The sequence below is a fragment of the Heloderma suspectum genome, chromosome 2 (assembly GCF_057233095.1).
Source record: "Heloderma suspectum isolate Gila_16-S chromosome 2, 16-S_ref, whole genome shotgun sequence".
In the NCBI taxonomy this organism is placed as follows: domain Eukaryota; kingdom Metazoa; phylum Chordata; class Lepidosauria; order Squamata; family Helodermatidae; genus Heloderma; species Heloderma suspectum.
The window spans coordinates 246931785-246957683 of record NC_139459.1 but is presented as its reverse complement, the minus strand read 5'-3'; the positions used below and the strand labels follow the sequence as shown (position 1 = coordinate 246957683).

Genomic DNA, 25899 nt, shown 5'->3' with positions numbered 1-25899 from the left:
AAAAAATAGAATATGGATAACAGAATGAAAGGCACCTGACAATCCATGAAATGCAGATGGAATGGATTTTACAAAATCCATACATCTCTAACCTAGGCATCTCATGCAGGAATCTGTGGAAGTGTTAATGCTGTGGACCCTCATCTTAGGCTTAACCTGTATATACATGTAAATGAAACTTATATCACAGAAACCTGAGTAAGTGCTGGAACCCTTGAAACTTCTCACTGCTCATAACTGGGGTACACACATGTAACCATGTATTTATTTAGGTGGTTCTCGTGAAGCAGGAGTCATGACAGTCCCATGGAGAATATACACACATGCAGAGGCACTAGCATTTTTCCATTATAATAATTTCACAATAAGACCCAGAGATGTAGGCCAAGAAGTAAGAGAAGTGCTGATGGGGAAGAGAGGATATAGAAGCCTTGCCTGTCCTGGTCCTAAATCCAACTTAATCAATGTTTTGTTAGGAGAAGATCAATAATCTCACTTTAAAAAGTAGTATAACCAAACAATGAGACCTAAATACACCCAGGTGTGGAAGTCTAAGGGAAATTCCAGATAAGAAATGCCACTGCCCTACAAGTTATTACTGAAAGCTGCTATAACTCTTTATTTTATATGTGAAAATCAAGGGGTGTAGCCAATCCAAAGCATTCCTCAGCATGACATTCTAGGTGCACTGATACACATAGGAGCAACCCAGGACTTGAGATCCGATTAATAAGTGGAAGAAGAGTTGAATCGGTACCATTTATCCCTCCAGGGCACAAAGCCTTCAGTGATCAGTCATTTCTGATTTGAGCTTCGATTCTATCTCCAACACTGCCATAAACTGAGAGCCAATTCCAATACTCAGAAAAATCACATGGCACATTCTTTCTGGAAATGTACCATGGCAGAATGAAAGTGGGGGACCGTATGTTTAATATTTCCACATCAAAAACTCACAGCATGTAGAAAGCCAGCACATCATGGAGAAAGCTAGGGTAGAAACTTTCTCCTTGATGTTTTTGGTCTAGGAAGTCCCACACATCTTCCTGTTCCTTTCACTTTAATTATACCTATGGAATTACTCCAGAAATAACTGGAAGCCATGATACGAACCCCTTATATGTATCATACACATGTGAAATGTTTTATATTGAATGTTGTTATGGGAAGCCAGAAACTTGATTTTAAATCTAATTGAGTTTTTCTTATCAAAGCAGTCTTCAAGGAAGCATGGCTTTAATCAGGCATGGCAGAATTTTATGTCTCTGATGAGCAATGAATTTCAATGAACCTTTATTTGAAAAAACAAGATCAGTTTAAGACAGCAATCCTACCTGGGACTTATCCTATACTCACTTTGATCCCAAATGGATTTACTTCTGAGTAGACACATATAGTATTGCACTGTAAACCTTAACAGTTGTAGAAGATGTGCAGCCCCATCCTATGCAGGCTTACTCAGAAGTAAGTGTAGGGCTTGCTGCCAAGCAAGTCTGCAAAGGTCGGTAGCCTTCGGGAATCAGGCAGTCATTGTTTAATGAAGTCAACACTGTGGTAGCAAAATAATAATACATCCAAAGGAGAATATAGTTTAATTAACACCCTTGTTTTCATTATTCGTTCAGGTTTAGCAAAGTTTGTAGCAGCACATTTTTACAGTATTAATTGCTGTAGCTTGTATGTGTAAGCTTCTATTGTTAATGACAACTGGTTTTCATTGGTGTAAATTTATACTCTGAAACAGTCATTTATCAACTTTTAGCAGATGCGTATAATACATATATCCTGCCAGGTCTCCTTTCCAAAACATGATCCCAGTGGATTTAGTAGGAAATGTGTTGATGGAGTAGCTCAATAGTAGACCTACAAGAAGTCAGGCTGGGCTATTAATTATTAGTGGCTCATCAAGTGGAAAAAGTCTTGGGTATTAATTAAATATTAATTGGGTATTAATTAAACTAAATTAGCACCCTTACCTCATGTCCATGATAAGCTGCCTACAAATACATTTCCCCCCGATTTATGGCAGTTTCAAAAGTCTAGGGATTTGCAGACTACCAGTGCGTGGATATACATGGAGCTTCTTTAGCAGCCGAACAACTTGCAAGGCTTTGATTTTCTTTGGAATGAGATGTCCGCTCAGGGATGGACTTAAAAGGCTGCATTCATTTTGTACTGCACTGAGGTAGCAGAAGTTATATAGTTAATGCAGTTTAGTCTTTAGTATCAGATCTATGAAACAAGAAAAAGAGAAAGGATGTGTTGAGCTTGAAGTGTATGCAGAACGCTGTTAAGAGATTGCATACCTGTCCATCTCCAAATCAGACAGGCACTGGGTGGAGCCACATGGAAGCTCTTCTTATATGCCCTGGAGGCAGACCATAGAGGAAACTTCCTCTCCCAGGCCTGCTCCCCAGGGCCCCATCCCCAGGAACCAACCAACACTGCTGATTGGTACCCAGGGGAGCTCCTAGCATGCTGTGCAGCTGCACAGCCTCTAGGGCCAGTCAGCTGTGCAGCTGGAGGAATACCTGGTCCATTCTCTTCCCCCTCCACCTGCATGATGGCGCAAATGGGGGTCCCAGATGAGCAGGGACCTAGACTTGACATTTTCCATGCAGATGCAGTAATCCAGGACTGGTATTTGAAGCAGCTCCTTTTTGAGTGTGCGTTCAGTGGCAAATCCAGATTTCTTGCTATATATACTGGTCACATCTGGGCCACAGTTCAGTGCTACCTGAATGAGCCTCAGACTCATGTAGTTCCCCCTCCCATTTCCTCCTCCAGTATGGTCATGAGGAGATCAGCAGCATTGCCATTTTGTCTGAACCAAGAATTACGGTTAGTTTATGGTTTGTCCAAACAAGCTATGATAAAAAAACCATAGTTTGATCTTGGCTTGTCTGGACAAACCATAGTTTAAACTAACCACAGTTTGTCCACAGATTTATTGAAAACCGAAGCGGATGCTTCTGATCTCCTTGTGGCCATGCTGGAGAAGCAGAGGGGAGAACAAAAGGCTGAGGCTTGTTCACGTAGCACTGAATTATGGTTTAGTGTTACGTCTGAGCACAGCCACCATATCAAATAACTCTAAGTATCTAGCAAGCATTGCAATACTGTGTTCTGAGAGAAAAAGTACTGGCTTTGAGGCTAGCTAATGTATATGTCTGCATGACCAATCATCATGACCAATTCTGCAGATCTCAAGGAAGAAGCAGAGAATGCATACCACCAGAAGTGTCAGAATCTGACATGGCTGCAAAGCTCAATGATCTTGACAGAGAGGTGCTGATCGCTTCAGATACAGGACAATAAGTTTTACAGAGATAAGGAGGATGTTGTGCTTTGTGTATATTACACCTTTAAGAGGACTCAGTTGAGAACTAGGAAGCCAGCTATTTAAGAGCTCGGAAAGGAGCTGCACTCCTGCAATATCACTCTTATCCCATCTCCTGGTCTGCTGCTCTAGTAGCACCTCAGTCCTTGCTTAATCCTGACCTTGTCTGTAGCTCCACTGCGCAGCATCCAGCCCTTCGTAACTGGTCTCTGCTGACTTGGTTCTGAGCTTTCACCTCCCAGCCTCTAATGGTCCTCTGACCCTTTTGGGTTTTATATAAACCCAGAGTTCAACAGGCCAGTTTCTTGGTTGCCTCTTCTGAGGTCACTGTGTTTCATGGCCCAGATCTATTTTAAGTTTACTTTGAATAGATATGAGATTTGAAGAATGTGCTGTATAAAAACTCCCTGGAAAAGACCCTGATGCTGGGAAAGACTGAAGGCAAAAGGAGAAGGGGACGGCAGAGGATGAGATGGCTAGATAGCATCACCGACGCAATGAATATGGACTTGAGCACATGCCGGGAGAGAGCACAGGACAGGAAGGCCTGGCGTGCTATGGTCCATGGGGTCACGAAGAGTCGGACACGACTGAACGACTGAACAACAAGTCTTTATACTGGACTAGTCCAGTATAAAGGATATTCCACTGGTGTTATGTTTGTCATTCTATGGCACCAGCAGAGCAAGATAAGTCCTTATACATGACCTTTATACTTCTCAGTTTCCATGTTTGTTTGGTGGACACTTTTCTTACCTTACTATTCCTTTAGGTACAGCTTATATAGGAACTTTGTGTAATTCATTAAGCCTTAGCAGAAAATCAATTTAATAATGAGAAAGATTTGTCTGTTGCCAGGCTTTGCAATAAGAATGCTACTTATTAGCAAATGCCTTGAAGTCAAATGCCATTACGATTTGGGGGGGGGGGTGTTAGAGAAAATGCAAACAATCTTTTCAGTGGCTGTGTTGAAAACAAAGTATACCCTAGGGTGAAATGTAACCTGGGGACATAACTGATTGCGATTCATATCAGGTCTTACTGAATAAATTAGATGTGTAACTGGATTGGCATTTTCTAAGAATAGCTGGAGTGGAACTATACACAATTGTATTAAGCTATCTTTCACCCTGAGAGTTTGAAGGCATTTGGAAGCATTTTGAATGTTCAAGCACCACTTGAGATAATCTCGCCAAAGAGAGTTTTGTCCCCACCCTAACAAAAAACATATAAATGAGGGGCACTTCAGATATTACATATTTCCTGCATGAAATCATTTCTGTTTAAGAAAAGTTGGTCAGATTGTCATGCATGACAACAGCAATCACACATACACACACAGACAGGTGTGTATTTCATTTGTATACATTCACAGGGGAACTGTGGTTGGATGCAGCCTCCCAGCACAAGTACACAAAGAGAAACAGACACATGCAGTTTATGCTTTGTCCTACATGGAAATGTTGTGCCAGCAGTTATGAAGTTATTGGCTGTCTTTACATGAGGCATTTATAGTTCACTCATGATTGGTCACTCACCGAAGTTTGCTGGTCATTTACATGACACCGTCAACCTCCAGGGCACATCCAACTGTATTTGATCTTTATCCCACTAAAAACAAAAACAAGCCTGGGATAATCCACTGTTTAAATGTAAATCCACTTTAATTGCTATGTGTAAATGTGTGATTCCACTATATAGCCTGGGAAGAAGAAGTTATTGAGAAGAGCAGGAAAATCACAATTGCCCTCCCCCCTCGCCTCCTCCAGCGTGTCTGCCTGTTGACCTGGGCTGGGAGGAGAGTTTTCTTCTTGGTTGGGCTAAGAGAAGCTCAAAGCAAGCGCAGAGCTGGCCGGGGGAGGAAGAAGAAGTTGGTGATTTCCCATGTAAATGGCTGACAGCAACGAAGCCCCTCCCCCCGTGTGCTGCTTTCCGCGCTTGCGCACGCACATGCGTGTGTGCGCACGCACACACACACACACACACTTGAATCCCTCCAGAGACCCACTGATTTGCCACTTGCTCTGTGCCCCAAGGCTGCAGAGAACTTCTCTGTGGAAGAGCTGAACTTTATTTTGCTTAGAATGTGGAAACAGAAGCCACAGTAAATTGCGAAATAAACAGCCTTCTGTGATAGACCCCATTAACAAAAGATGCTTCCAGATGAGACTTTTGTTGTGCGACTGCACTGCTGTATTCAGATAATTTTATTGGGAGGTGGGTGAGTGGGTATACGTTGTCATCTTCAGTTTGTAGCCTGCCATGTTTTCTCACTCATCTTCCATCTTTTTCTTAACAAAAAGATTCTGTTAGAAGATGGAATAACTGCGCAAAGCCTTCTGACAGATAGCACTAAAAGCCCTCTGGCTGGAGCACTCCTAATCATCCAATGTTAACAATTATCTGGATTCCTCCCACCACTGTCTTGGAATGTCTCCTTTTCTTTAGGGCAGCGATGTACAACCTGTGGCCCATGGGCCACATGTGGCCCCAAGCCATGTCCAGTGTGGCCCACAGAGCCATGGGATCCTGCCCAGCATTTCCCTGGTTAGCACTAGCAAGGGAAACCCTGGGATTTCCCTTGCCAGCACTAGTGTTAGGGCTAGCAAGGGAAATCCTTCATTTCTGATCTCTCCTGAGAGATGAGAGATAAGGGGACTGTTTTCCTCAGTAGCGCTAGTGCTAGCTAGGGAAAGTCTAGGAGTTCCCTTGCCAGCACTAACACTAACAAGAGAGGCCCTTCCCTTATCTCCACTCTCTCCTGCTGTTTAGGGCACCATGGCCCGTAACAACTAGAGCCAGCATGCTGTGACTACACAGACCTATACCTCTTTGGATGGATCTTGCTTCAGATACAAGATCTGACCATCATGGTTGGCCTGGGGTTAGCATACAGCATGCTTAGCCAGCTGCTAAAGTCTTACTGCCCCAACAGGGCCCAACACTGAACTGATGCCTGCCCTGCCCACCCCCAGCTTTAACTGGTGCATGGAGGGCAAGTTGTAAGCAAGCATGATTTGTGACATTGCACAACAGCATCACTGATCACGTGACATGTCAATGAAGGCATCAGCCTAAGCTTTCAATTTCCTGGCTTGGTGGAGCTTGAGCCAACATGATATCACCTTAACTCTGGTCTTAAACTGGCAGATTTATTGATCATTGAATAAAAATATTCAAATATTTATAAAATCATAAGAAGGGGTATCGCAGACAAATCTGCCCCTCAGTTCATAACTTTCCTGGAGGCTCTTGGCCAGGTACTTTCTGAAGGTAGGCAGCTACCAGAGAGAGGGCCTCCTCTGTGGTGGTGCCCAAGTTATGGAACTCCCTCCCTAGTAAGCATGTCCACCTGGTCCTATTGTTTGGGTGTCAATAGTTTAGGTGCCACACAAGGGCCCATCCTGTTCTCTCTCTCTCTCTCTCTATATATATATATATATATTCCCCCACCCGCAAAATGCAGCAATACAGAATAACATGGGATCATATTCAGTTCATTACATATACATTTTTGAGCTTACATACAATGTAAAGTACTCTCACAAGTGTTTGTTAGAAAATGGTTTTTTAATGGCATTTGATGGCCTTTTATGATATCTGGTCCTCCCTCCCTTTTAAGTATGTGATTTTTTTTTTTTTATGTTTACTCACCAGCTTGTTGTTATTTGCTTCTCTTGCTGGGTCTGTTTTAGTTTTTTTAAGGTGTAACTGTTAATCATTTTTGGTAACTGCTTTGAGGCATATGCAACATATGGGATATGCATCCCTGAAATAAATAAAATGAAATGGTGGTGGGAATCCCGTTTTGTCATGGGAATTTCTGGCTTCCATTTGAATGCATGACGGGGACTGATGGTCATGACTTTGGAAACTGACCACTGAGATTACGCCATATGTGTTGTAGGAATGAAGTGTCTAAGGTACTTTGCTGAATTGAAGTGTTATGTTAGAAATATAGATATTAATTACTAATAGCCAATACAGGAACTGGTCTTTGAAGTTATATCATCTTTTTAAATAACTCTGCCCAAAGAGCATGCAAATGTATGTAGATGGCGCTTGACAGCCCTTCTTAAAGAAAACAGACAAAAGCTGCTTCCAGAGGGGGTGAACAGGAGCGGAGAAGTGGTAAGGGTGGACAGGCGCTTATCCTTTTTCATTTCCCTGCTCCAAATTGCACCAGCACACCTACAGCGGGCGGCTTCCAAGGGTTTCAAGTAGATGATTGTTTTCTGAGCAGGAAACTCAGAGCAAAGGTCATAAACAGATCTGTATTGCGACTCACACCAAAAATGGATCTCTCCATAGAGGGTGAGACAGAGAGAGAAAGAGAATTCGTGTCAAAACCTGTGGATCCAGTCCAAGTATTTCCTCATTTGCTGCATCCTCGCCAATAGCTTCCTTGTTTCATACTGTCGGCAAGAGGGGAAAATGCTTTCTTCACATTGCTGCCTGGAAAAACAATTAGGGCCATTAATTGTACTAAATGGGAAGGTGGGGCAAAAGTTGGAAGAGAAGCCCTTTTCTTTGTTCATAAACAGGAAGACTCGACCTTTCCCGCCATTCTCCATGATTTTGGGATTGAGGCACCATGTGGAATTCTAGTTCTTCAAAAATAGGAGCCCAGTGGCAAAACGGCACTTTACAAGCAAGAAGGAAGTAAATGAGAACCCACTGACTCATAATCGTAGGTCAATCAGGCTGCAACTTGTCCAGGAGTAAGACCCATTGAATTCAGTGGGACTTATTTCTGAGCAGACATGTATAGGATTGGTCTGTCAGTATCTTATTCCTAGAAGACTGCAAGGTCATGTGAGGCTGCAGTCGTTTCATTCAGCATTTTGGAATTTTTCTTGAACTCTTTGTAACCTAATGGCCTATGCTTGGAGGTGCATAAATATTCAACTCCCCATTCAATTTGTAAATCACAGAGATCACATACGCACAGTGCTCAAGTTCTTATTAGAGCCTTGTGTCAAATACAATTCCACAGCAACATATTGATGGAAGGCCTGGCATAAAAAGATGTCAGAGACATAACACAGGTTGTTAAACAGTTCTGAAAGACCTTGTTCCAATTATACCAAGAAAGGAAGAGGGGAGAGAGTGGCTTCAGAAAGGTAGATGGGTTCATGCTTGTTTGTGGGTTTTAAAGCTTCAGGAGAATCAGGAGCTGGGGGCCAGGACTCTAGCATAAATTCTTTGGTGTTATTCTTGCAGTATAATTATTTATTACAGGCAGGATTTCCATGAGCAAAGATGTGACGTTAGTTTTGCTCCAAAAAATGTGTGGGCTGCATCACCTAGACAGGTCTATTCCAGAACTTGAATCCACTACAAAACTTTGACACTTTAGAACCTATGTATATAATAGATTTAGCTTTTATAAAAACCATTTCATAGCATCCTTAGTTTAGTAAAGGTATGTGTTTGTCCTTTCTCATGTTTTCCCACAAAATAGTAATTAAATACAGTTTTCTCAATAGATAATGTTCTATGAATTCTTTTTGCCATTTTAATGTGCACTGTGATGGAAGTTTGCCACTCAGCCTGATTCTTCTGCATCTCAAAATCATGTCTTAAATGGCAGACATTTATGCTTAAAACCAGTGACTCAGGCTTGTATTTAGAGTATCTCATTAAATTCAGCTTGCATTCTGCAAATATGTAATGCGTTCCTGACTGCTTCTGGAAATTTCCCAAGGCTGATTTAGGTGTAACAATATGGATGGAATTCTTTCAGCACAACATTCTGTCCCATTTATGACTTGGCATGCTCTGTGCAGTAGTGCTGGTCTGTTATGAGATCATCGTCCATCCACTAACCTCCAAGTTCCTTGAAGTGTTTTAAGGAGTAACTTTCTTGGCTGCCCCACTGCAAATCCTGCTTCTCTATCTGAGGCTACTGTCTGGGTAAGTCAGTCAATCCCAATTACTATTATGAGGTACTAATTCATCTAGTATTATGAGGTAAACTATTATGAACTGTCAAGCTATTATGGAGATACCAGAATCTGTTTGGGGTATATCATGTCTCTTGTTTAGAAGGAGAAACATGTGTCCTGCTTTTGAAATTTTCTAGGAAGAGTGTCTTCAACTATGTGTCTACAAAAACCTGAGGGTTTTAGCTGGTGGCAAAATGCCTTACAATTTAAATATAAGTCAGTGAGTTGGTGAGGCACTTAAGTCCCAAGCAATGTTATATATTCAGTTATACAAAGTAAGGATGTTTACATTTTGCCTAATTTTTCCTCTGAAAACATTTGGAATGCCTGATCAATAGGGCTGTACGAAAACTTCATTTTTAGTCACAAAAATGCAAGCATACCCAAGAACATAAGAAGAACCCTGCTGGATCGGACCCAGGGTCCATCTAGTCCAGCATTCTGTTCACACAGTGGCCAACCAGCTGTTGACTGGGAACCCACAAGCTTCCGTATAGAGATCCTGTGCATTAAAATGTGGGCTGGTTTCACTCTCTTTCCCACAACAAACCCATTACTGTCTTGTCAGAAGTAACTCCCATTGTGGTCAATGAGGTCCACTGGGTTAAAATGGGGGCTAGTTTCCCTCTTTGTGTTCTCCCCCCCGCCCTCTTTCCCAGCACAAGCATATGCGTGTCTACTTGGAAGTAACTCCCATTGTGCTCAATGAGGCTTTTTCCTGAAATGCGGGTGCATCTGGACTTTCAGGGGAAAAGGGAAGGTGGAGGGAGAGGGGGAAAGCCTCTCTTCACAGCAAAGCTGATTCCTTTCTAAAAATCCCATACTCCTCCATTAGCTTCTCCTTCCGTTGTCCTGGAAACGTGGCTGAGGAGGCGGGAACGCTGATGAGGTAATCAGACCCAACCCAGACTCCACTCAGACTCCACCCAGAGCCATCAAGAAAATAATTTGATTAGAGCTCAGTGGAAACCACACAGAGCCCCAGGCTACAGCGATGAAAAGCCGGGACTTTAAGTGGAAACTGGAAAAGAAGAAGCTGCAATTGGAGAAACAACATTGCAACAAAGTTGCAAACAAAGTGAAGGCAATAGCATGGAAACACCCCAGGTCTTCCTGTCCTTTTCTTGTGAATTCAGCTCAGTTCCCAGGAATTGTCCCTGATTTACACTTCCAGTTAGAAACAGACTTTGCTGTTCCTTTGCACAATGTAGGAGCAATACTTCCATACATGTTTGTCTTATTTCTTCCCACCATATTGTAGCAGCATTTAAAGGAGGGGGCTAAGAAGCTCAAGCCACTTCCACACATGATGCTAAAAGTACCTTGGAGCCTCTCTCATGCCGCTATTTTGTGCATGTGTTTTGTTTCATCATTTTGTTGATGTGGGATGAAAACCAGAGGAGATGTACAGTGCTGTAGTGATGAGAGGGACTAGGACAGACAGAGTTGGGTCTTATTCTCTGGCTTCCTTCTTTTATTATTCTGCTGGCTTGTGGGCATTAATGGGCAATGTTTAAGGCATATTGTTTGTTTAAACACTTTCTGTTTATAAATGGTGGTTGCCAAGCTTGAAGCTGCTTGTCCTGTCTGGATTATATATGCCATCATAAGGCTGGTACAGAGCCAAGCACAAATGTTTCTTTTAATTAAGCTTCCATTTAGGTTTCTGTCCCCAATGAAATAGCTGCTGGTCTTTTCTCTCTGGCTTTCCCCATCCACACCTTCTATCAAGAACTGGCATAAGAGCCAACTGCCAGCCAGGAGCAGGACAAAAGCACTGGCATCACCCAGTAAACTGTCTGAATGGAAGTTGTTCATGCTTCCTGGGCAGGAAAGAAACTTTGCAATGTGGCTTTCCTGGGAGTGATGCCACTTTAGAGGCAAGATATTTAAATCAACTAACTGAATATACAGTGCATCTCTTCCCTGCCAGAATCAACATATTACCTAACGTAGTTATAAAATAGAAACCTAGAATGTAATGGGTGTCTTAAAAAAGAGGTGGGCAAAAGGTAGATTTGGATCTAGTGGTGGTATATCTGAGTGATTTGCAGTACTACAGCAAGGATTTCTGACTCCAAGCCAGGTCCTGGTGTTTGAGGGCCCTTGGGCAAGACACCATCAATGGGCCCTCTTCCTCAGTGAGTCTACCTTCTTGCTGCCTTTATCACCACCAGCCGCTATCGCTCCTCATCCTCTCTCTCATCATTGCCACCACTTGCTTGCTTGACAGGCAAAGAGCCAGTGAGCAAGGAGGCCATGGCACCTGCTGCTCCTCTTTCTCACCACCACCATTGTCTGGACCAGAGTGAGAGACAGGGAAACAAGCAGGTTGCAATGATAAGGAGGAAGAACAACGCCAGGGGGCTTGCGCAGTGGGCCCTGCTGGGGCGTGGGCCCTCAGCAGGTGCATGACCATGCGTAACCTGGATGACAGCCCTGGTTTCCGGTCTGTAGAAGATGTATAGGCCAGGGTATGTGGCCCTTCACATTGGCCCAGTCTGACTCCTGAGTGTTTAATAATAGCAGTGACAAAATGATCCCACACCCTGAATTATACTGCTGAAATGAAGAAAGCTTGGGGTAAACAAGACTGAACGTTTGTGTGGAAGGACTGTGAGGCCCACTCAGTTTTGGTACTGAATTTGGTAAGGAATTCTAAGCCCAGAAATTCATGGGCTCGGAATTCTTTAATTCTAAGTGTATGTCTTTTTGCACTAGGTTCCACTTGGTGAATCTCTGGGTTCTAGCAAACAGCAAAGTAAATCCAGCAAGCCTGAAGTCTGTTGTTTCAGAGCTTTGGCAGATGGAGGGAAAAGTTACTACAGGCAGTTTAATATGCATTAAAGGAAGGAGAAGAGAATCAACTTTCCAGCTAATGGTGGCACTACAGGGAGTGACCCATCAGGCTCTGGGCCATTCTCCCTCCTGGGTCCAGTTAATGGCCTGTCCACCCATGATCTGTCCCAACATTCCTACTGGCTTGAATAACTATATTAGACTCCCTATCTGCTCATTTGGAGATGGTGCAAGAGGCTCTGAGTGCTTCCAGACTGAAGGCTCCTACCACCCCTAATCAAAATACACTGTGCAGCTACTCTGTCTTTTCCTTCTTCCCAGATTTTTTTGTGGAAAGAAAAAAGACAGAAGCAGCAGTGGGAAAACATGGGAGGGTTACAAGTAGAAGATAACATAGTCTGAACCCTCCATAAAATTCTGTGAATAAGGCAGGGTGGTTACATGATGAAAACCTCATCTGGAAGCACATGCCATGTTCTGAGAACCTCCTGTTTCTTCTCTGTTCCTCCCCCCATCCCTTGCTGGTCTGACTATAATGTTGTCTGAGAAACTAACAGAAATTTGTGCCAGTGTGTAAGACTGGCAGAAACTCACTGGTTTTAATTGAGCTTCAGCTGAATACTAATAGAGCTGTGGAAAAAGCGAGGTTGTGGGGGGCTATAATACAACCATGCTATTTAAACGGGCAGATACCACTTCACACACCCCTCTGTTGATAAAGCAATGAGAATGACACCACATTGTCTTTGCAAGAGGACAGATTCAGATAATTACTACTTTTTTGGATTCAGACAATTACTGTTTTGTTGGATTCAACCACTTAATTCCTCCACCTGTAGTTGGAGTTGTACAGTCCAGAAACAGAATGTCAAAGTGAAGAAATGGGTAAACAGCCAGAGTAACCATGGCTCTCACCTTCCAGAGGTGTCTCCAGCTATTTCCTCATCATTCTGGGCAATTTACATGCAATTTCCTTAATAAAGGAGTTACTTGCAACCTTTGCCAGGGCCATTCTGGCAGTGAAACCAATTCTGGTTCCAATAACCCCCTCCTGTCCAAACTGCAATCATACCACACTCTCCTTTTGAAGACGTCTGGTCCTCAGACTGTCTTAACACAGCAACAACAGCAACAACAACCAAACAGGATGTGGATACAGTCTTTGGCAGGCATAAGATCCAGGCCTACCATAAAGTGATCCACAACACCTGCATGCCAGAGGCTACATGGTGAACAGACAAGGCCAATCTTCATGTCTACCTTGCCTCATTTCTGGTGTACCAATTATACCACCTCCATTCAAGACAACCCTTGGGCATTGTTTTCTTGGGAATGACTAGCAGGTTGAATCAAAAGATGGTAATATTCGATCCTGTATCCAATGTCTGTTGTCTGTGTGAACAATGTGTGAGATATACCAACTAGCCTCTCTGGAGGAGTTGAACTGCAAAAAGACAAAAAACTGTGTGGGACACCATTTTGGTGATCTGAAGGCAGCTATGTGACTTAGGTCAATGCCCCTTATCTTACACAACACCCCTCTTTGACTTCCCAAAAGTAAACTTACTGCCTCTCTTTGCTTATATAACCTTGCACTTTTTTCTTGGCTGGGTTAATTTCAGAATCCAAGTCCAGCACAGAAACTGTATACACCTTCCCAGATAGACAAATGTCATAGCAGCAGCCAGCCATTCCAGGCTATTTATAGGTCATGTCCAGAAAGAATAGAAAGCAAGAGTTTTATAAAAGACAAGCAGCAGGCCATTGGGACCTTTGAAGAATAGGCAGCATGTCATAAGAGTGTATGGCACAACTCTCAAAACCATGGTCAGGTAGTATCACATCGGTTTCATGGGAATATGAAGAAACACCATCAAGGAAGAATTGCTTCTTAAATCACCTGGGTCATATGCAGAACAATGACAGAAAATAACAGGCACACAACCATATAACCTGTGAGGCAAGGAGTCAGGATCTCAGGTTCAAATCAAGCATTCTCCCTTAAGTCTAACCTCTCCAGATCAAGTATAGCTACTCTGCATGGAAATAAGGATCTGTGGCGAAAAGTATTTCGAGTCCTCACAGAATGGCAGTAAGTTCTGTGATGGCCCCGCTACCCCAAGGATCCCAAGCACTACCTCTCCTACCCAAGAATGTATGAAAATTCTGTTTGAGGTGTGTGTGTGTGTAAGAACTTGATGGATTTTCTGGTTCAGCCCTAGCAGTTTTTGTTCCATTCTCCCCCACTGGTGTTGACTTGATCTGTAGCGATTTGAGCCAAAACGTGGATTCTGTTTGTTTTTTAAATGGTGGCAATTTGTACAAAATTGATTTTTTTAATCTTTAAATTTGCACAAATTGGGTTGTAATTTTTAAATATATATATATTTTTTATTGGTGAACTTGCAGAAGTATGCACCATCGCAAATCCACCTGTCCACTATGTAGCCCTGCAGAGGCAAATTCCCCTCTTGTAAATATCTTTGTCAGTTTTATCCTCACCACACACTACTTCGCAGAGTCATAACGTGTCAATTTCTCACCCCTTTTGCTTGCAAGTGGAGGGTGAAATTGACAAGTAATTTGAGAAGTAGGGAATATGGCTCTGCTCAGTCTGCTGGGCTAAACTAAGTAGTGTGTGGAGAGGATGAAATTGACAAGAATATTTACTGCAGGGCTACATAATGGACAGGCGGACTTGCGATCATGTGCATTTGTGCAAGACTGCCAATTTAAAAAATATTTTAAAAATTACAATCCTATTTGCACAAATTTAAAGATCCCCGACCCCCACCCCCAAATCCAATTTGCACAAAGTACCATTTAAGCAAATGGCAGGAGCTGGAAAAAATGCGCAAACATTTCTGAAATTGGGGGGGGGGAATCTGCTAAAGTCTTCTGCTGCTTACTGCAATGTAAACACTGTGGAATCCCATTGGGCTTAAACAGAACAGATTCCCAGTGCCACACATCCCTACTCCTACCCCAAAGCAGAGTGAATGAGTCCCATATATGCTTGTCTGCCATAGTGTTAACCCCAGCTCCTCTTCAAGACACTTTCGTGTCATCTTACATTACCACAACTAGCAGTGAATCCTGATTCCTCTGGGATCATACAGCAATATTTAGGATTTTTAAATTCCATTGAGTGACATTATATAGCAAAGACACTAATGGAATATGTCTATTTCTTCTACATACAAGATCAGTCAATTTGCCCATTTCAGTTATCTCCAAAATTAATTAATTAGCAGAAGGTATGGTCAGCAGCAGTTGGTTGGTGAGTAACATATTTCTTTAATACCTCCTCAACTACACATATTCAAGTGTTGTAAAATTCATAAGATAGTACATTGGAGAAGGTGAACAGAATAATATGAATGAGTTGGAATGGAAGAGAAGTAGTAATTGTTGCACAGAAATACTCACAAGATACTTCTAAGAGTACTAATATCAGGTCCAAACAGTAGTAATACTAATTGAAATAGAAAAACAAGAACTTGTACTGGGATTTTAGTAACATTAAATTCTGCTGTTAAATCTCCCTCTTTTGTGGAGATCCCAGTTTCAACAATACTTTTACAGAGTACACATTATTGGAAACTGCACTGTTAACAGTCCCACATAACTCCATTCTTTTTTCACTTTCAACCCATGGTGGTTTCTCAAGACTAACCTTGTGCAGAACAGTGTCGTACAGAGTAGTGTAGTGTAGACGGTGCTGCGCTACTTGGACCAATGGTCTGACTTGATATAAGGCAGCTTCCTAAGTTCCTTTGACTGAACTTGAGACTGGCTGCTCTCAGGCCTGTTAGGCCTGAAGAGTCTAAATTGGCCAAACCACCATCCAGGGTTGTACGCTTCTGGGTTGAAGGCACTAGCGAACATAATCTGAGGCCATTGACTGGCACCAGTGCACAGATCCTGGCTGCTAGCCAGAGTGGTGGTCTTTTACATGGCATTCAACTTCACTTGAGGTAGAGGAGTCTGGCAATCAGGTGCAGCTTAAGGACTCCACTGAGCTTTGGAATTTTTCCAGGAGAGCTCTCATAGGTCCTCTGGCAACTGATTCTGATCTGACCAGCTACTTAAAACTGACTCCCTGTGGCTGGAGACCTGCTTGCTTGACCATTTATAGGCTTCCATTCCAAGATGTTTTGTTAAAAAAACCCTTCCAAATGTCAATGCTGTTTGTCACACAGTTTGCTTGCTGTTGCAGAACTGGCCATACACCCCAGCAGATCAGAGATGGTCCAGACCATTTGGTTGCTTGGCAGCCTGGGGATTCAGCTGGCTTATCAGCTAGTGATGGGAGATGGCATCATGCTAATTGGTATGAGTTGCCTCAAAGACACTGAAGGTTGAATACGCAAACCGGTCTTCTCGTGTATCTGTTCCCCATAGCTCCTAAGGGGCATGGGGCTTGGGGTTTCTTTTTTCTGAGATGGCAGATCACCAAACCCATTCCAAAGCTATCCCCTCACATTGAATTTTCCAGTGGTATTTCTTCCGCTCAGGTCAGGTCACAAGAATCTCAGAATAAGAGAGCAGAAAGGTGCACTTGTTCCTTCAGAGTGAGGTGAAGCATTCCATACAGTGCCAGTGTCAGATTTTGGAGGGCTTATGGTCAGGATGCTTTCAGCGCCCCCCCCCCCCATAGATCCACCTCCGCCTGCTCCTCCTTGCTGCAGTTGCCACTGACTATATGCTTGCCTCTTCCCCTGGGCCCAACTGGTACCACCTCTCATATATTTTAGACGTGGCCTACGGGAATTTTAGACTTGTTTTCTTGAGCAGTAGCACCCAACCCCATCTTCCATGCTACATGGCAAACAATTTTTGAAACTGAGGTGAGTTCCAAAAAGCATGGCGAGGGCGGGATCAGCAATTCAAATTCATAAGCAGTCAAAAGTTCCACTGGGATAGCACGTGCCTTGCATGAGCCTAAACTATTTCTTTGAATCCCATCTGACTTTTCTATCTGCTTTAAACAAACTAGATGTGATGTGAATTAACCATGACTGGATCTCCTGGGGGAAGCCATATTAGCAACTTCTGGATGTAGGGAGGGGAGAGCAATTTAAGCCAGGGAAATAGTATGGGGGAAAGGGTTCTTAAAAGTCCTGCTCAGTATTATGGCCACAATCCAAATCAGCCATGCTCAACTACTTTTAACCAAATAAACCCTTCTTTAAACCTTCTCCAGGTGCTCCCGCCACATGAAGTGATATGGGTGGCTACTAAGGAGAGGGCCTTTTCTGCTGTGGCAACCTGGTCATTGAATGAGCTCCCCAGAGCGCCTCCCTTGGTGCCTACATTGTGGTCCTTTCAGTGCCAAGTGAAGACTATCTTCTTTTCCCAGGCATTTTAGTATTTCAGTGTCTCTATTGTTTTTGGATCTGTTACTGTATATTTAATTGTTACACTGCTGCTGGTATTTAAACTGTAGTTTTAAAATTTTAAAGTCTTAGGGCGCAATCCTAAGTAGATAGGCATCCGCCTCCGACTTCAGAGGCGACCGCCTATCCAAAGCAAGGCAGGAGAGGCACGGGGGGGATTGTTCCCTCCATGCCTCTCCTGCCTTGCTCTTTTTTGCTAGACGGATGTTTTCGGCTATCTAGTAGCGAGGGGCCAGCTGGGAGAGGAAGCTGCTGTACGACACATAGGATGTGTTGGACGCACAGCTCCGCTCTCCCTGCCCCGGAACACCCCCCAGCCCTGCCCTTTTTCAGTTGCTCCGCACTCATCTTCCGAGAGTGGAGGATGGGGCTTCTCCACGCTGCCTCCAAGGCAGCGCGGACAAGGGGGGAAATCGGATTTCTGGGAACCGACCTTGGAGTGTGGGCTCTGGGATCGGTTCCCAGAATAGAGCATATCCTATGGTCCTCTAGACAGTGTCTAGTGGCCGTAGAATTGCTCCCTCATAGAATGTTTTGTTGTGCTGTATTTAACGATTTTAACTGTTGTGAACTGCCCAGTGAGCTTCAGCTATTGGACAGTATAGAAATATAATAAATAAATAAATAAATAAATAAATCAGAAGTAAGCAGATCCAATCACAGAACTCTCGCATCTAATTTGGGGGTTCTAGGGACACCTTTGTACAACATACATGTTAAGCAGACTTCCATGATTCTTTCCTCTGCGTTTTTTAAAAAAATCCACAGTGGCCTGGGCAAGCTGCATGGATGGTGGGGCAGGGTGGGGCGGAGGAGGGGAAGAGAGAAGAGAGGCTGCTTAATTATTTCCTAGTCTGTTTTCAGCTCAAAATCATGAAGCCTGGCATCAGCACACGGTACTCTCAGGCAGCTGCCAGCAGTCAAGTGCCTCAGCGGGGGCCCTCCACTGATGATGGCCCTGCAAACCCCTTTTCAAGAAATAATATAAAATCCAGCACTCCGATCTGGAGTGAGGTGCATTGTGGAAAACTAAAATGGCAGCTCTCAGACCCAGCATGCTTCAGAACACTGCTGCTGCCAGGTGAGCCCGAGGGCTCACCCACATAGGAAGAGGGCCGCGGAGGCTCACAGGGGAAGCTTCAAGGCATGAAGAAAAAAGGACCTTGGATAGTGAGTCCTGCTGGTTAGAACTCTCTCCTATTAGAGCAATAGGAGGATGTTAGCTAAGCAGGGAGCTAACATCCTCCTGAGCCAATGGAAGCCTGATGTAGGTTGACAAGGCCTGCAGTGTGGTCAGCTCCACCCTTCCAGAAGGAGCTGACTGGACTGTTAAAGGGCCTTTGCCTGATTTTGTAACCTGAGATTTTCCGTGAAACGGAGGAGGTGGAATTTCTGCTGGGACTCATCCTCTGAGCCAGAAGGTGATGGCAGGACTGTATCCTCTGACTGGGAGGGCCCTGAAGAAGGCACTGACTGACACACTGCTGAGGAAGCAGGCTGTGCCTTGTCCGCATCGGAATCTTCTGCTGCTCACTGGAAAGTCCAAAGGCTGGAGGTCATGGCAGAGGGGGGCCATGAGAGGGCTCTTTGCTAATGGCCCCCACAAACCTAGAGCTGGCCCTGAAAATCACCCTCCCCATGTTATGATTTTACCCATGGGAGGAAGATACAAGGAAGCTGTCAGGAATCTCTGTCTCCACCTACCTCATGAGTGAAAAGAACAGCCTGGGGAGTGTGATTGTAATCTGAAATGGGACTGGTGGGGAAATAGTTAAGTGGAGCCTGTCTCACATGCTGTTCCTCCACTCAGATTTGCACACTACTTTGGATTAAAAACAGCAACAGCCAAAACACAGAGGAAAGAAGAACAGAATTCCATGTAATGTTTGCACTCAAGCTCAGGCAGAGTTCTACTACAGCAGGTAGTACAAGAGGAGATAACTTCACTGTGGCTGCAATTCTTTGCGCACTTATCTATGAGTAGGTCCCATTGAACTCACTAGGACTAACTTCTGAGTAGATTTGCGTAGGATAATGTGGCACGTTGCCTGAAAGAACATACTTTTATCCTGCCACTTCTGCTGCTGTTGTGTTGCTTTCATTTAAGAGGCTATCATTATCATATCAAACTCACTGACTTTAGTAAATTTTACAGAATGTCTGTTTCTGACCTTCCCATCACTGAGCAGAATATTAAAGGTCGCAAGAAATGCTGTTGAAGGACAACGTTGATCAGAATTATGAGGCATTTTTTCTTCAAATCAATTATTGTTTCAGTCATAAAGGAAAATCCATTCATGTATGCGTGGGCAAAAAAAATACATTAAGAAGCCACATTCACGTACTGTCATTTTGATGAGTTCTGCTGAGGCACGACACACAGTGACAACGATGGGGAGCGGGAAACAGTGGAAGGCAAACTTCATGTCTTGCCAAAGATGTTGTTATCTTAACATGTTGAGACTGAAGGAAATAACACCTTGTATGGTATTTGTTAGGAGTAAGTATGAAGCATTCAGGGAAGAGCAATACTGAAAGTTGGGAGATCTTGAATGGTGGTTAAAAATTAACCCCAAAATTGAAAGTTTGGATTTGGAAACTTTGTGGTCTCTAATGCCAGTGGTCATGATATTAGGGCACATAACGAGGCTGCAGGTGGTTCCCAGTTCCTTATTTGACACACAGCTGCACGGCCATGGAGATGTATGATATGGTATAGCCCAGCCTCCCCTAACCTACTCAGAAGTAAGTCACATCCACTCCAGTGGTGTTTACTCCCAGGTAAGGAGGGCTCCAAGTAGGAACTGGTGCTTGAGGACATAAGAAGGGCGGTTGCTTGGGAGAGGGACACATTGGCTTTTCTTTGGTTTGCAGAGGGCGTTAGATAATGTTTTTTGGTGGTGGAGGAGAGGGGAACATAAAGGTGGACTTTATGTAGTCACTGTGTAGAAAAAACACCTCTTCTCTGGTTAAATAATGCTAACCTATGGTGAGACGCATGTATTAAATCAAGTATGTGGAGCCTCCAAGCCCCACCCCTTGGAGGAAACCAGGGCCCAAAGTATATTAAATTGTTTAAACTATTTCATAGCAGCCCCAATGCATCATGCAGAGCCTTGGCATTTTTGAACTATCAAACTTTTATACAGATGCCACCTTCTTCCACAATATATGTTCTATGCGTTAGACTTGAAGTCACTGAGTTCAGGGGCCATAGCTGAACTTACGGAAATAAACTGGAAGCCTTGCATTATATAACATTTGGATGTGTGGGGCGGGATTCTTGCTGATGGTTCTTAAGAGAAAATATTCTATTCTGGGAGGAACCAAATGTGGGGAATAAGAACCTGATGTGGCTTCCATCTTTGAACCATGTTAACAGAGAAACCAAAGTAGAAATAGAAATCCACAATGCTCAGTGGATGAGTAAATAAGGACTTATCCATATGATCTTGCAAAATGCGCCTCAAGTCCTCAACTGCATTCTTTCCTGCTTTCCACAGCCCTCCTCCCACTCCCCAAGGGCTTTTCTACATAAGGCATTTATCGTGTGCTCGTCATTCCCTACTCACAGTTGTTTATGGGTTCTTTAGGGCTTTGTGACCCTCCAGTTACGCTTCTGTGTCTAACTAGCACTTTTGGCATGTATTTCTAGAGCAAGGAAAATGTGGCATTTAATTGTGAAGGTGAAAGAAAGCACAATTTCCTCTTGTGTATTTGCACTATTCTGCTATACCACAGTGCCACCTAGAGGTTATAGAGCAGAAAAGCAGGAAAGGAAATGCTCCTCATGTAGTGCTTGGATCTCAATTCTGTGACAAAACCAAAAGCAGATACAGTGGATTAACTGCCCATTAACAGCCTCATGTAGAAAAGCTCCAAGTCCTCATTGCACCATATCCAACCTACGCATGATAGAATATAGATTCAGGGGGTGGGGGTGTGAACTGTTCCTTGCAGAATTTTGTCAACCTCACTTGCAAGCAAGCAAGTGAAGGAGTCTTTAGCCCTAAGAACATGTTATTCACATGTGGGGCACTCATGTATAGCTGGAGGAGTGGAGCTCACAGTCCAGCCCCCTGCAGTCAAAACAAGAGGTTGGGGGGAGTGCTAGTCTAGGAGATGTTGGGGGTGGGGTCAGCAGGGTGCCCCTTTTCCTCTGGCTGCACATGATTGCCCTACATGTGAATACCGCATATACAGGGCTATAGAAACTGCACGGCCTTCTCAGCCTAATTTTTTTTTTTTTAATGAAAAACTAAAAATGAAAAAGGAGGAGGGGCAGTCCATGACATTGCAGGAGTATTGCTGATGTAGGTGAGGTACATTGGCTTATATTCACTATTTTTTTAAAAAAAAAAATAAATGAATACTCACACAGTGGATTGGTGACTGGTACAGCAGGAGAGCCCTCTGCCTCTAAAGATCTTGATCTAAACTATCTGTCTCAGTGGTGGCGAACCTCTTTCACCTTGGGGGCCGAATCCAATGTCAGAGAGGTTCTCTGGCCCATTCTAGTAGTGGGCAGGCTGAAGGCAAAGGGGGTGGTTCCAAAGGCAAAAGGGATGGGTCCAAAAATACCAGCATATTGTAACTTAAGGGTGGAATCCTGTGGCTGCTAGACAGCCATAAGATTTTTCATTTCCTGGGAACCGACCTCAGACCCAGTGCTCCGAGGACAGTTGCCAGGAAACCGTCTCCCCACCCCATCCCCCACCACCTTGTAGGCAGCGCAGTTTGTCCCTGGCTCTGCGCTCGTAAGAGGGGCACAAAGTGGGGGGAAAGGGGGCGTTCCTGGGGGCGGGGAGGGGAGGGGATGGCAGAAGCACTGGTACAACATTTCCTTTGTGCAGTCCAGTCTCCCCCCTTGCTCTGAACCACTCTGGCTAGGCAGCTGAAATCGGCCATCTAGCTGCAACTGCAGAGTGGCTGAAGCGAGGAGGAGAAGGGATCCCTTCCGTGATCCACCCACCGTACACTGGATAGTCGGTCACCCGTGAGTTCGGAGGCAGCCAACTATCCTCATTAGGGATGTCAGAGAATTCCGCCATGGATCTTCGGATATCCCCGAAATCCGTGGTGGAACGAAGCCCCCCACCCCCGCACCCCACGAAAGGCGCGCGAAATGGAGCACTTACCTGCTGCCATTCACTTCCTCATTATAGCCATGATAGGCTACGTAAATAATTAAGTAGCCTATTACGGCTAATGCAGGGACGCCATTTGCGTCCCTTCGGAGGCTGTGACAGGCTACGTAAGTATTTATGTAGCCTATCATGGCAAAAAAAGAGAAAAAAACAGCAGATGCAAATGGTGGCGGCTATGACAGCCGCCATTTGTATTCCTTTTTTTTTCTTTTTTTTCTTTTTTTGCCTTTTTAGCCTACGTAAATATTTATGTAGGCTAAAACAGCAAAAAAAAGGGAACGCGAATGGTGGCTGCCGTAGCCGCCGCCATTTGCGTCCACTGTTTTTTTCTCTTTTTTTGCCGTGATAGGCTACGTAAATATTTACATAGCCTATCATGGCAAAATACAGGGACGCAAATGGTGGCAGCTACGGCAGCCGCCATTTGCGTCCCTGCAGGCTGCCCAGCAGCTGGATATCCGGCTGCGGGCGGCCCGTCCGGCGGCTCCTCAGAATCTCCGCGGAGTGGAGCCAGCCGGAGAGAATTTCGGGGGGAGGGACAGAGCGCCTCCCCCCACCGCGGATGTCACCCTTCGAAAAGGTAAGTGCCTTTCGTACATCCCTACTCCCCTTAGCACTGCGTCCTCATGCTCTTTCTGCCAATAAGAAAGACTTAGGAGTGGCATCTGAACTTTCTAGAATGGGGAAAATACTGCACCCAAAGCCAGGAGACCACTAAGCACCTTTGGGGGAAAGAGGGTGGGGCAGAGAAGGGGTGTGGCCTTCTGGGGGATCACGGAGAGCCAGATTGGGACCCGAAGAGGGCTGGATTTGGCCCGCAGGGCTGAGGTTACCCACCCCTGATCTATCTCATAGAAGGTCCAACACTGCCAGTCACCAGGGGTGTTATGGTCACAAAGCTTCCCACCACACTTTACATTTACACTGTAAACTTTACACTCTATCTGAAAGCCGCAGGGTACAAATCAAATAAATAAATAACTGGTAGATGGAGGATAATTGCAATTTTGTAGCAGCAAAACATTGCTATTGGAGTGCTGGGGGAAATGTGATTTCCCTGCCATAGACGGAGTACCTTAATATTTGTTTGTTTGATACATTTATACCCTGACTTTTCATAAAAAAATGTCCAAGGTGACTAACAAAAATAAAGCTCACTGTAAAAAACAATCCACATAACAAGTAAAAAACCATCACAGTAAGAGCAGATAAAAATGGCAGCTAGTTAAACACATAATTGGGTTAAAAATAAAGATTAAAACACAGAGCAGTGGGGGGGGGGACAAATCAGCCCAATAAGCCAAACACCTGTTTAAAAAAGCAAAGTTTTTGTCTGCCATGGAGGGCCATCAAGTCAGGGGACTACATGAGCCTCCCTTGGTAGGGAGCTCCAAAGTCTGGGTGCAACCATTGAGAAGGCCCTTTCTGAATTTCTCACTGAACACATACACATGTCAGAGGTTGGCTGGATACAGAGAAAGGTCTCCAGAAGAGACATGTCTGTATCCCCTACAATGGATCTCTGTTAGCCTTCCCCCACCCAGTGCATATTCTTGCAATAAAAAGGGATTATCTGGAAAAGTCCTGAGTCTCTGGAGGAATAGGTACCAAACAGGCAGGTGTTATTCAAGAGGCAGTGAGCATTTCTACACAAGGCTGTTAATTGTTGCATCTACTTTTGGTTTTGTTGCAGACTTGAGATCCGACTTCTACACAAAGAGCTTTCCCTTTCCTGCTTTTCCACTACATAACCTCAGGGTGGCACTGTGCTATAGCAGAATAGCACAAATACACAAGTAGGAAACTACATTTTCTTTCACTTTCAGAAATAATACCCCATTTTCCCAGCTCTAAAAATAATGGGAAAGCGCTCTTAAAAAATAGAAGTGAAACTGGAGGATCACGTCATCATCTAATGAGCCCATAAGCAATCGTGAGTAAGGAATCACGAGTGCACAATCCATGCCTCGTGTAGAAAAGCTTAGTATAGTATGTAGCTGCTACAACCATCCTGTGTCCAAGGCAGAGAAATGCATGAGTCTCTAGACCAGGGGTGGGGAACCTGTGGCCCTCTGCCTGTTGTTGGACTCCATCACCCATAAGCCCCATCCAGCATAGCCAATAATCAAAGATGTTGTAGTCCAGCAGCATCTAGAGGGCCTCATGTTCCCCAGCCCTGCTCTAAGCTTTCAGCTGGGGTAATGAGATAACATCTCCATATACCTTCAATGCCCTTGCCTTTTAAAGAGGCCAGTACCATTGGCAAAGAAACCATTAAGAGACAGTAGATGAGCTCATTCCACTGGCATTTTTCAATTTATTTACCACATTTATATACCAACTTATTGTCAAAGCAATCAAGGTAGTTTATCATTTAAAATAATGGCATGCTGTCTGATAAACAGAATACAAAAGGAATAAGGGAGAGGGAAGGGAAGAGGAAAATAAGCAAAATCAGGTACCGGTTCTTACATAATACTGCATAGTTATCTGATCAGGTGGAAATCTTCTGGGAGGAAAGGGGGTGTTGGTCCCAGCCAAGGAGATGGCAGAGGTATTACTGTCTTACCTTTCCCTCTATGCTAGTACACGGTCCTTTCTTCCTTGTTGTTCCAAGATTGCAGTTCCTCATAGCTTCTCCAGTCCTTTCATTATTAGAAGGGGGGGGGGGAAGAAACGTCCTAGTGAAACAGCCTGTTGAGAAACGTTAGACCCAAGAGGCATGAAACTGGCAGCAAACAAGGGCAGAGCAAAATGAAACGTCTGTATTGTTTAACTGGCCTCCAAAATATTGGTTTTGGCTGAATGTTGGTGGCTGTCCCAGTTAAGCAAAGAAACACCCAGAGGGACAACCTTCTGGAATCTTGACCTGGCTTTCTGACATTGATTTTTCAGTTGGTGCTCTGTACACAGTGTACATGTGTGAAACCTTGATCCTCTTCCCTAGCATGCATCAGTGAGGATAGCAGAGGCTTTCACTAATGTGTGACAAATGAGGACATTTGCAGTTGAGGTCTTCTGCAGTTGCACTCTTGATCCTGGTGGATCTCCGTGGGGAAAAAGTGTTCTTGTTGCACAACTGAATGATCTTAGTCCCCAGAGAGAGAGAGAGAGAGAGAGAGAGAGAGAGAGCTGTAATTCTATGAAGCAGAATAAGGAATGGAACAGAATCTAAGTGGAGAATCTATGTATGTATATATACATATGTACCACCATATGTACTGTATAAAACCCCTACAGTTCTTCCACCCCTGCACCATATATAC

The 25899-nt window shown here is 44.1% G+C and overlaps 1 long non-coding RNA gene across 1 annotated transcript; it reads right to left on the bottom strand.

Moving 5' to 3' along the window:
* Positions 1-597: 597 nt before the first annotated feature.
* Positions 598-25294, bottom strand: LOC146354352 (uncharacterized). Its single transcript, XR_014787422.1, has 4 exons — positions 25203-25294; positions 7691-7795; positions 4879-4951; positions 598-2232 (listed from the first exon to the last, which is right to left on the bottom strand). It is a non-coding gene; the product is annotated as an uncharacterized LOC146354352 (long non-coding RNA).
* Between the last annotated feature and the right edge of the window lie 605 nt (positions 25295-25899).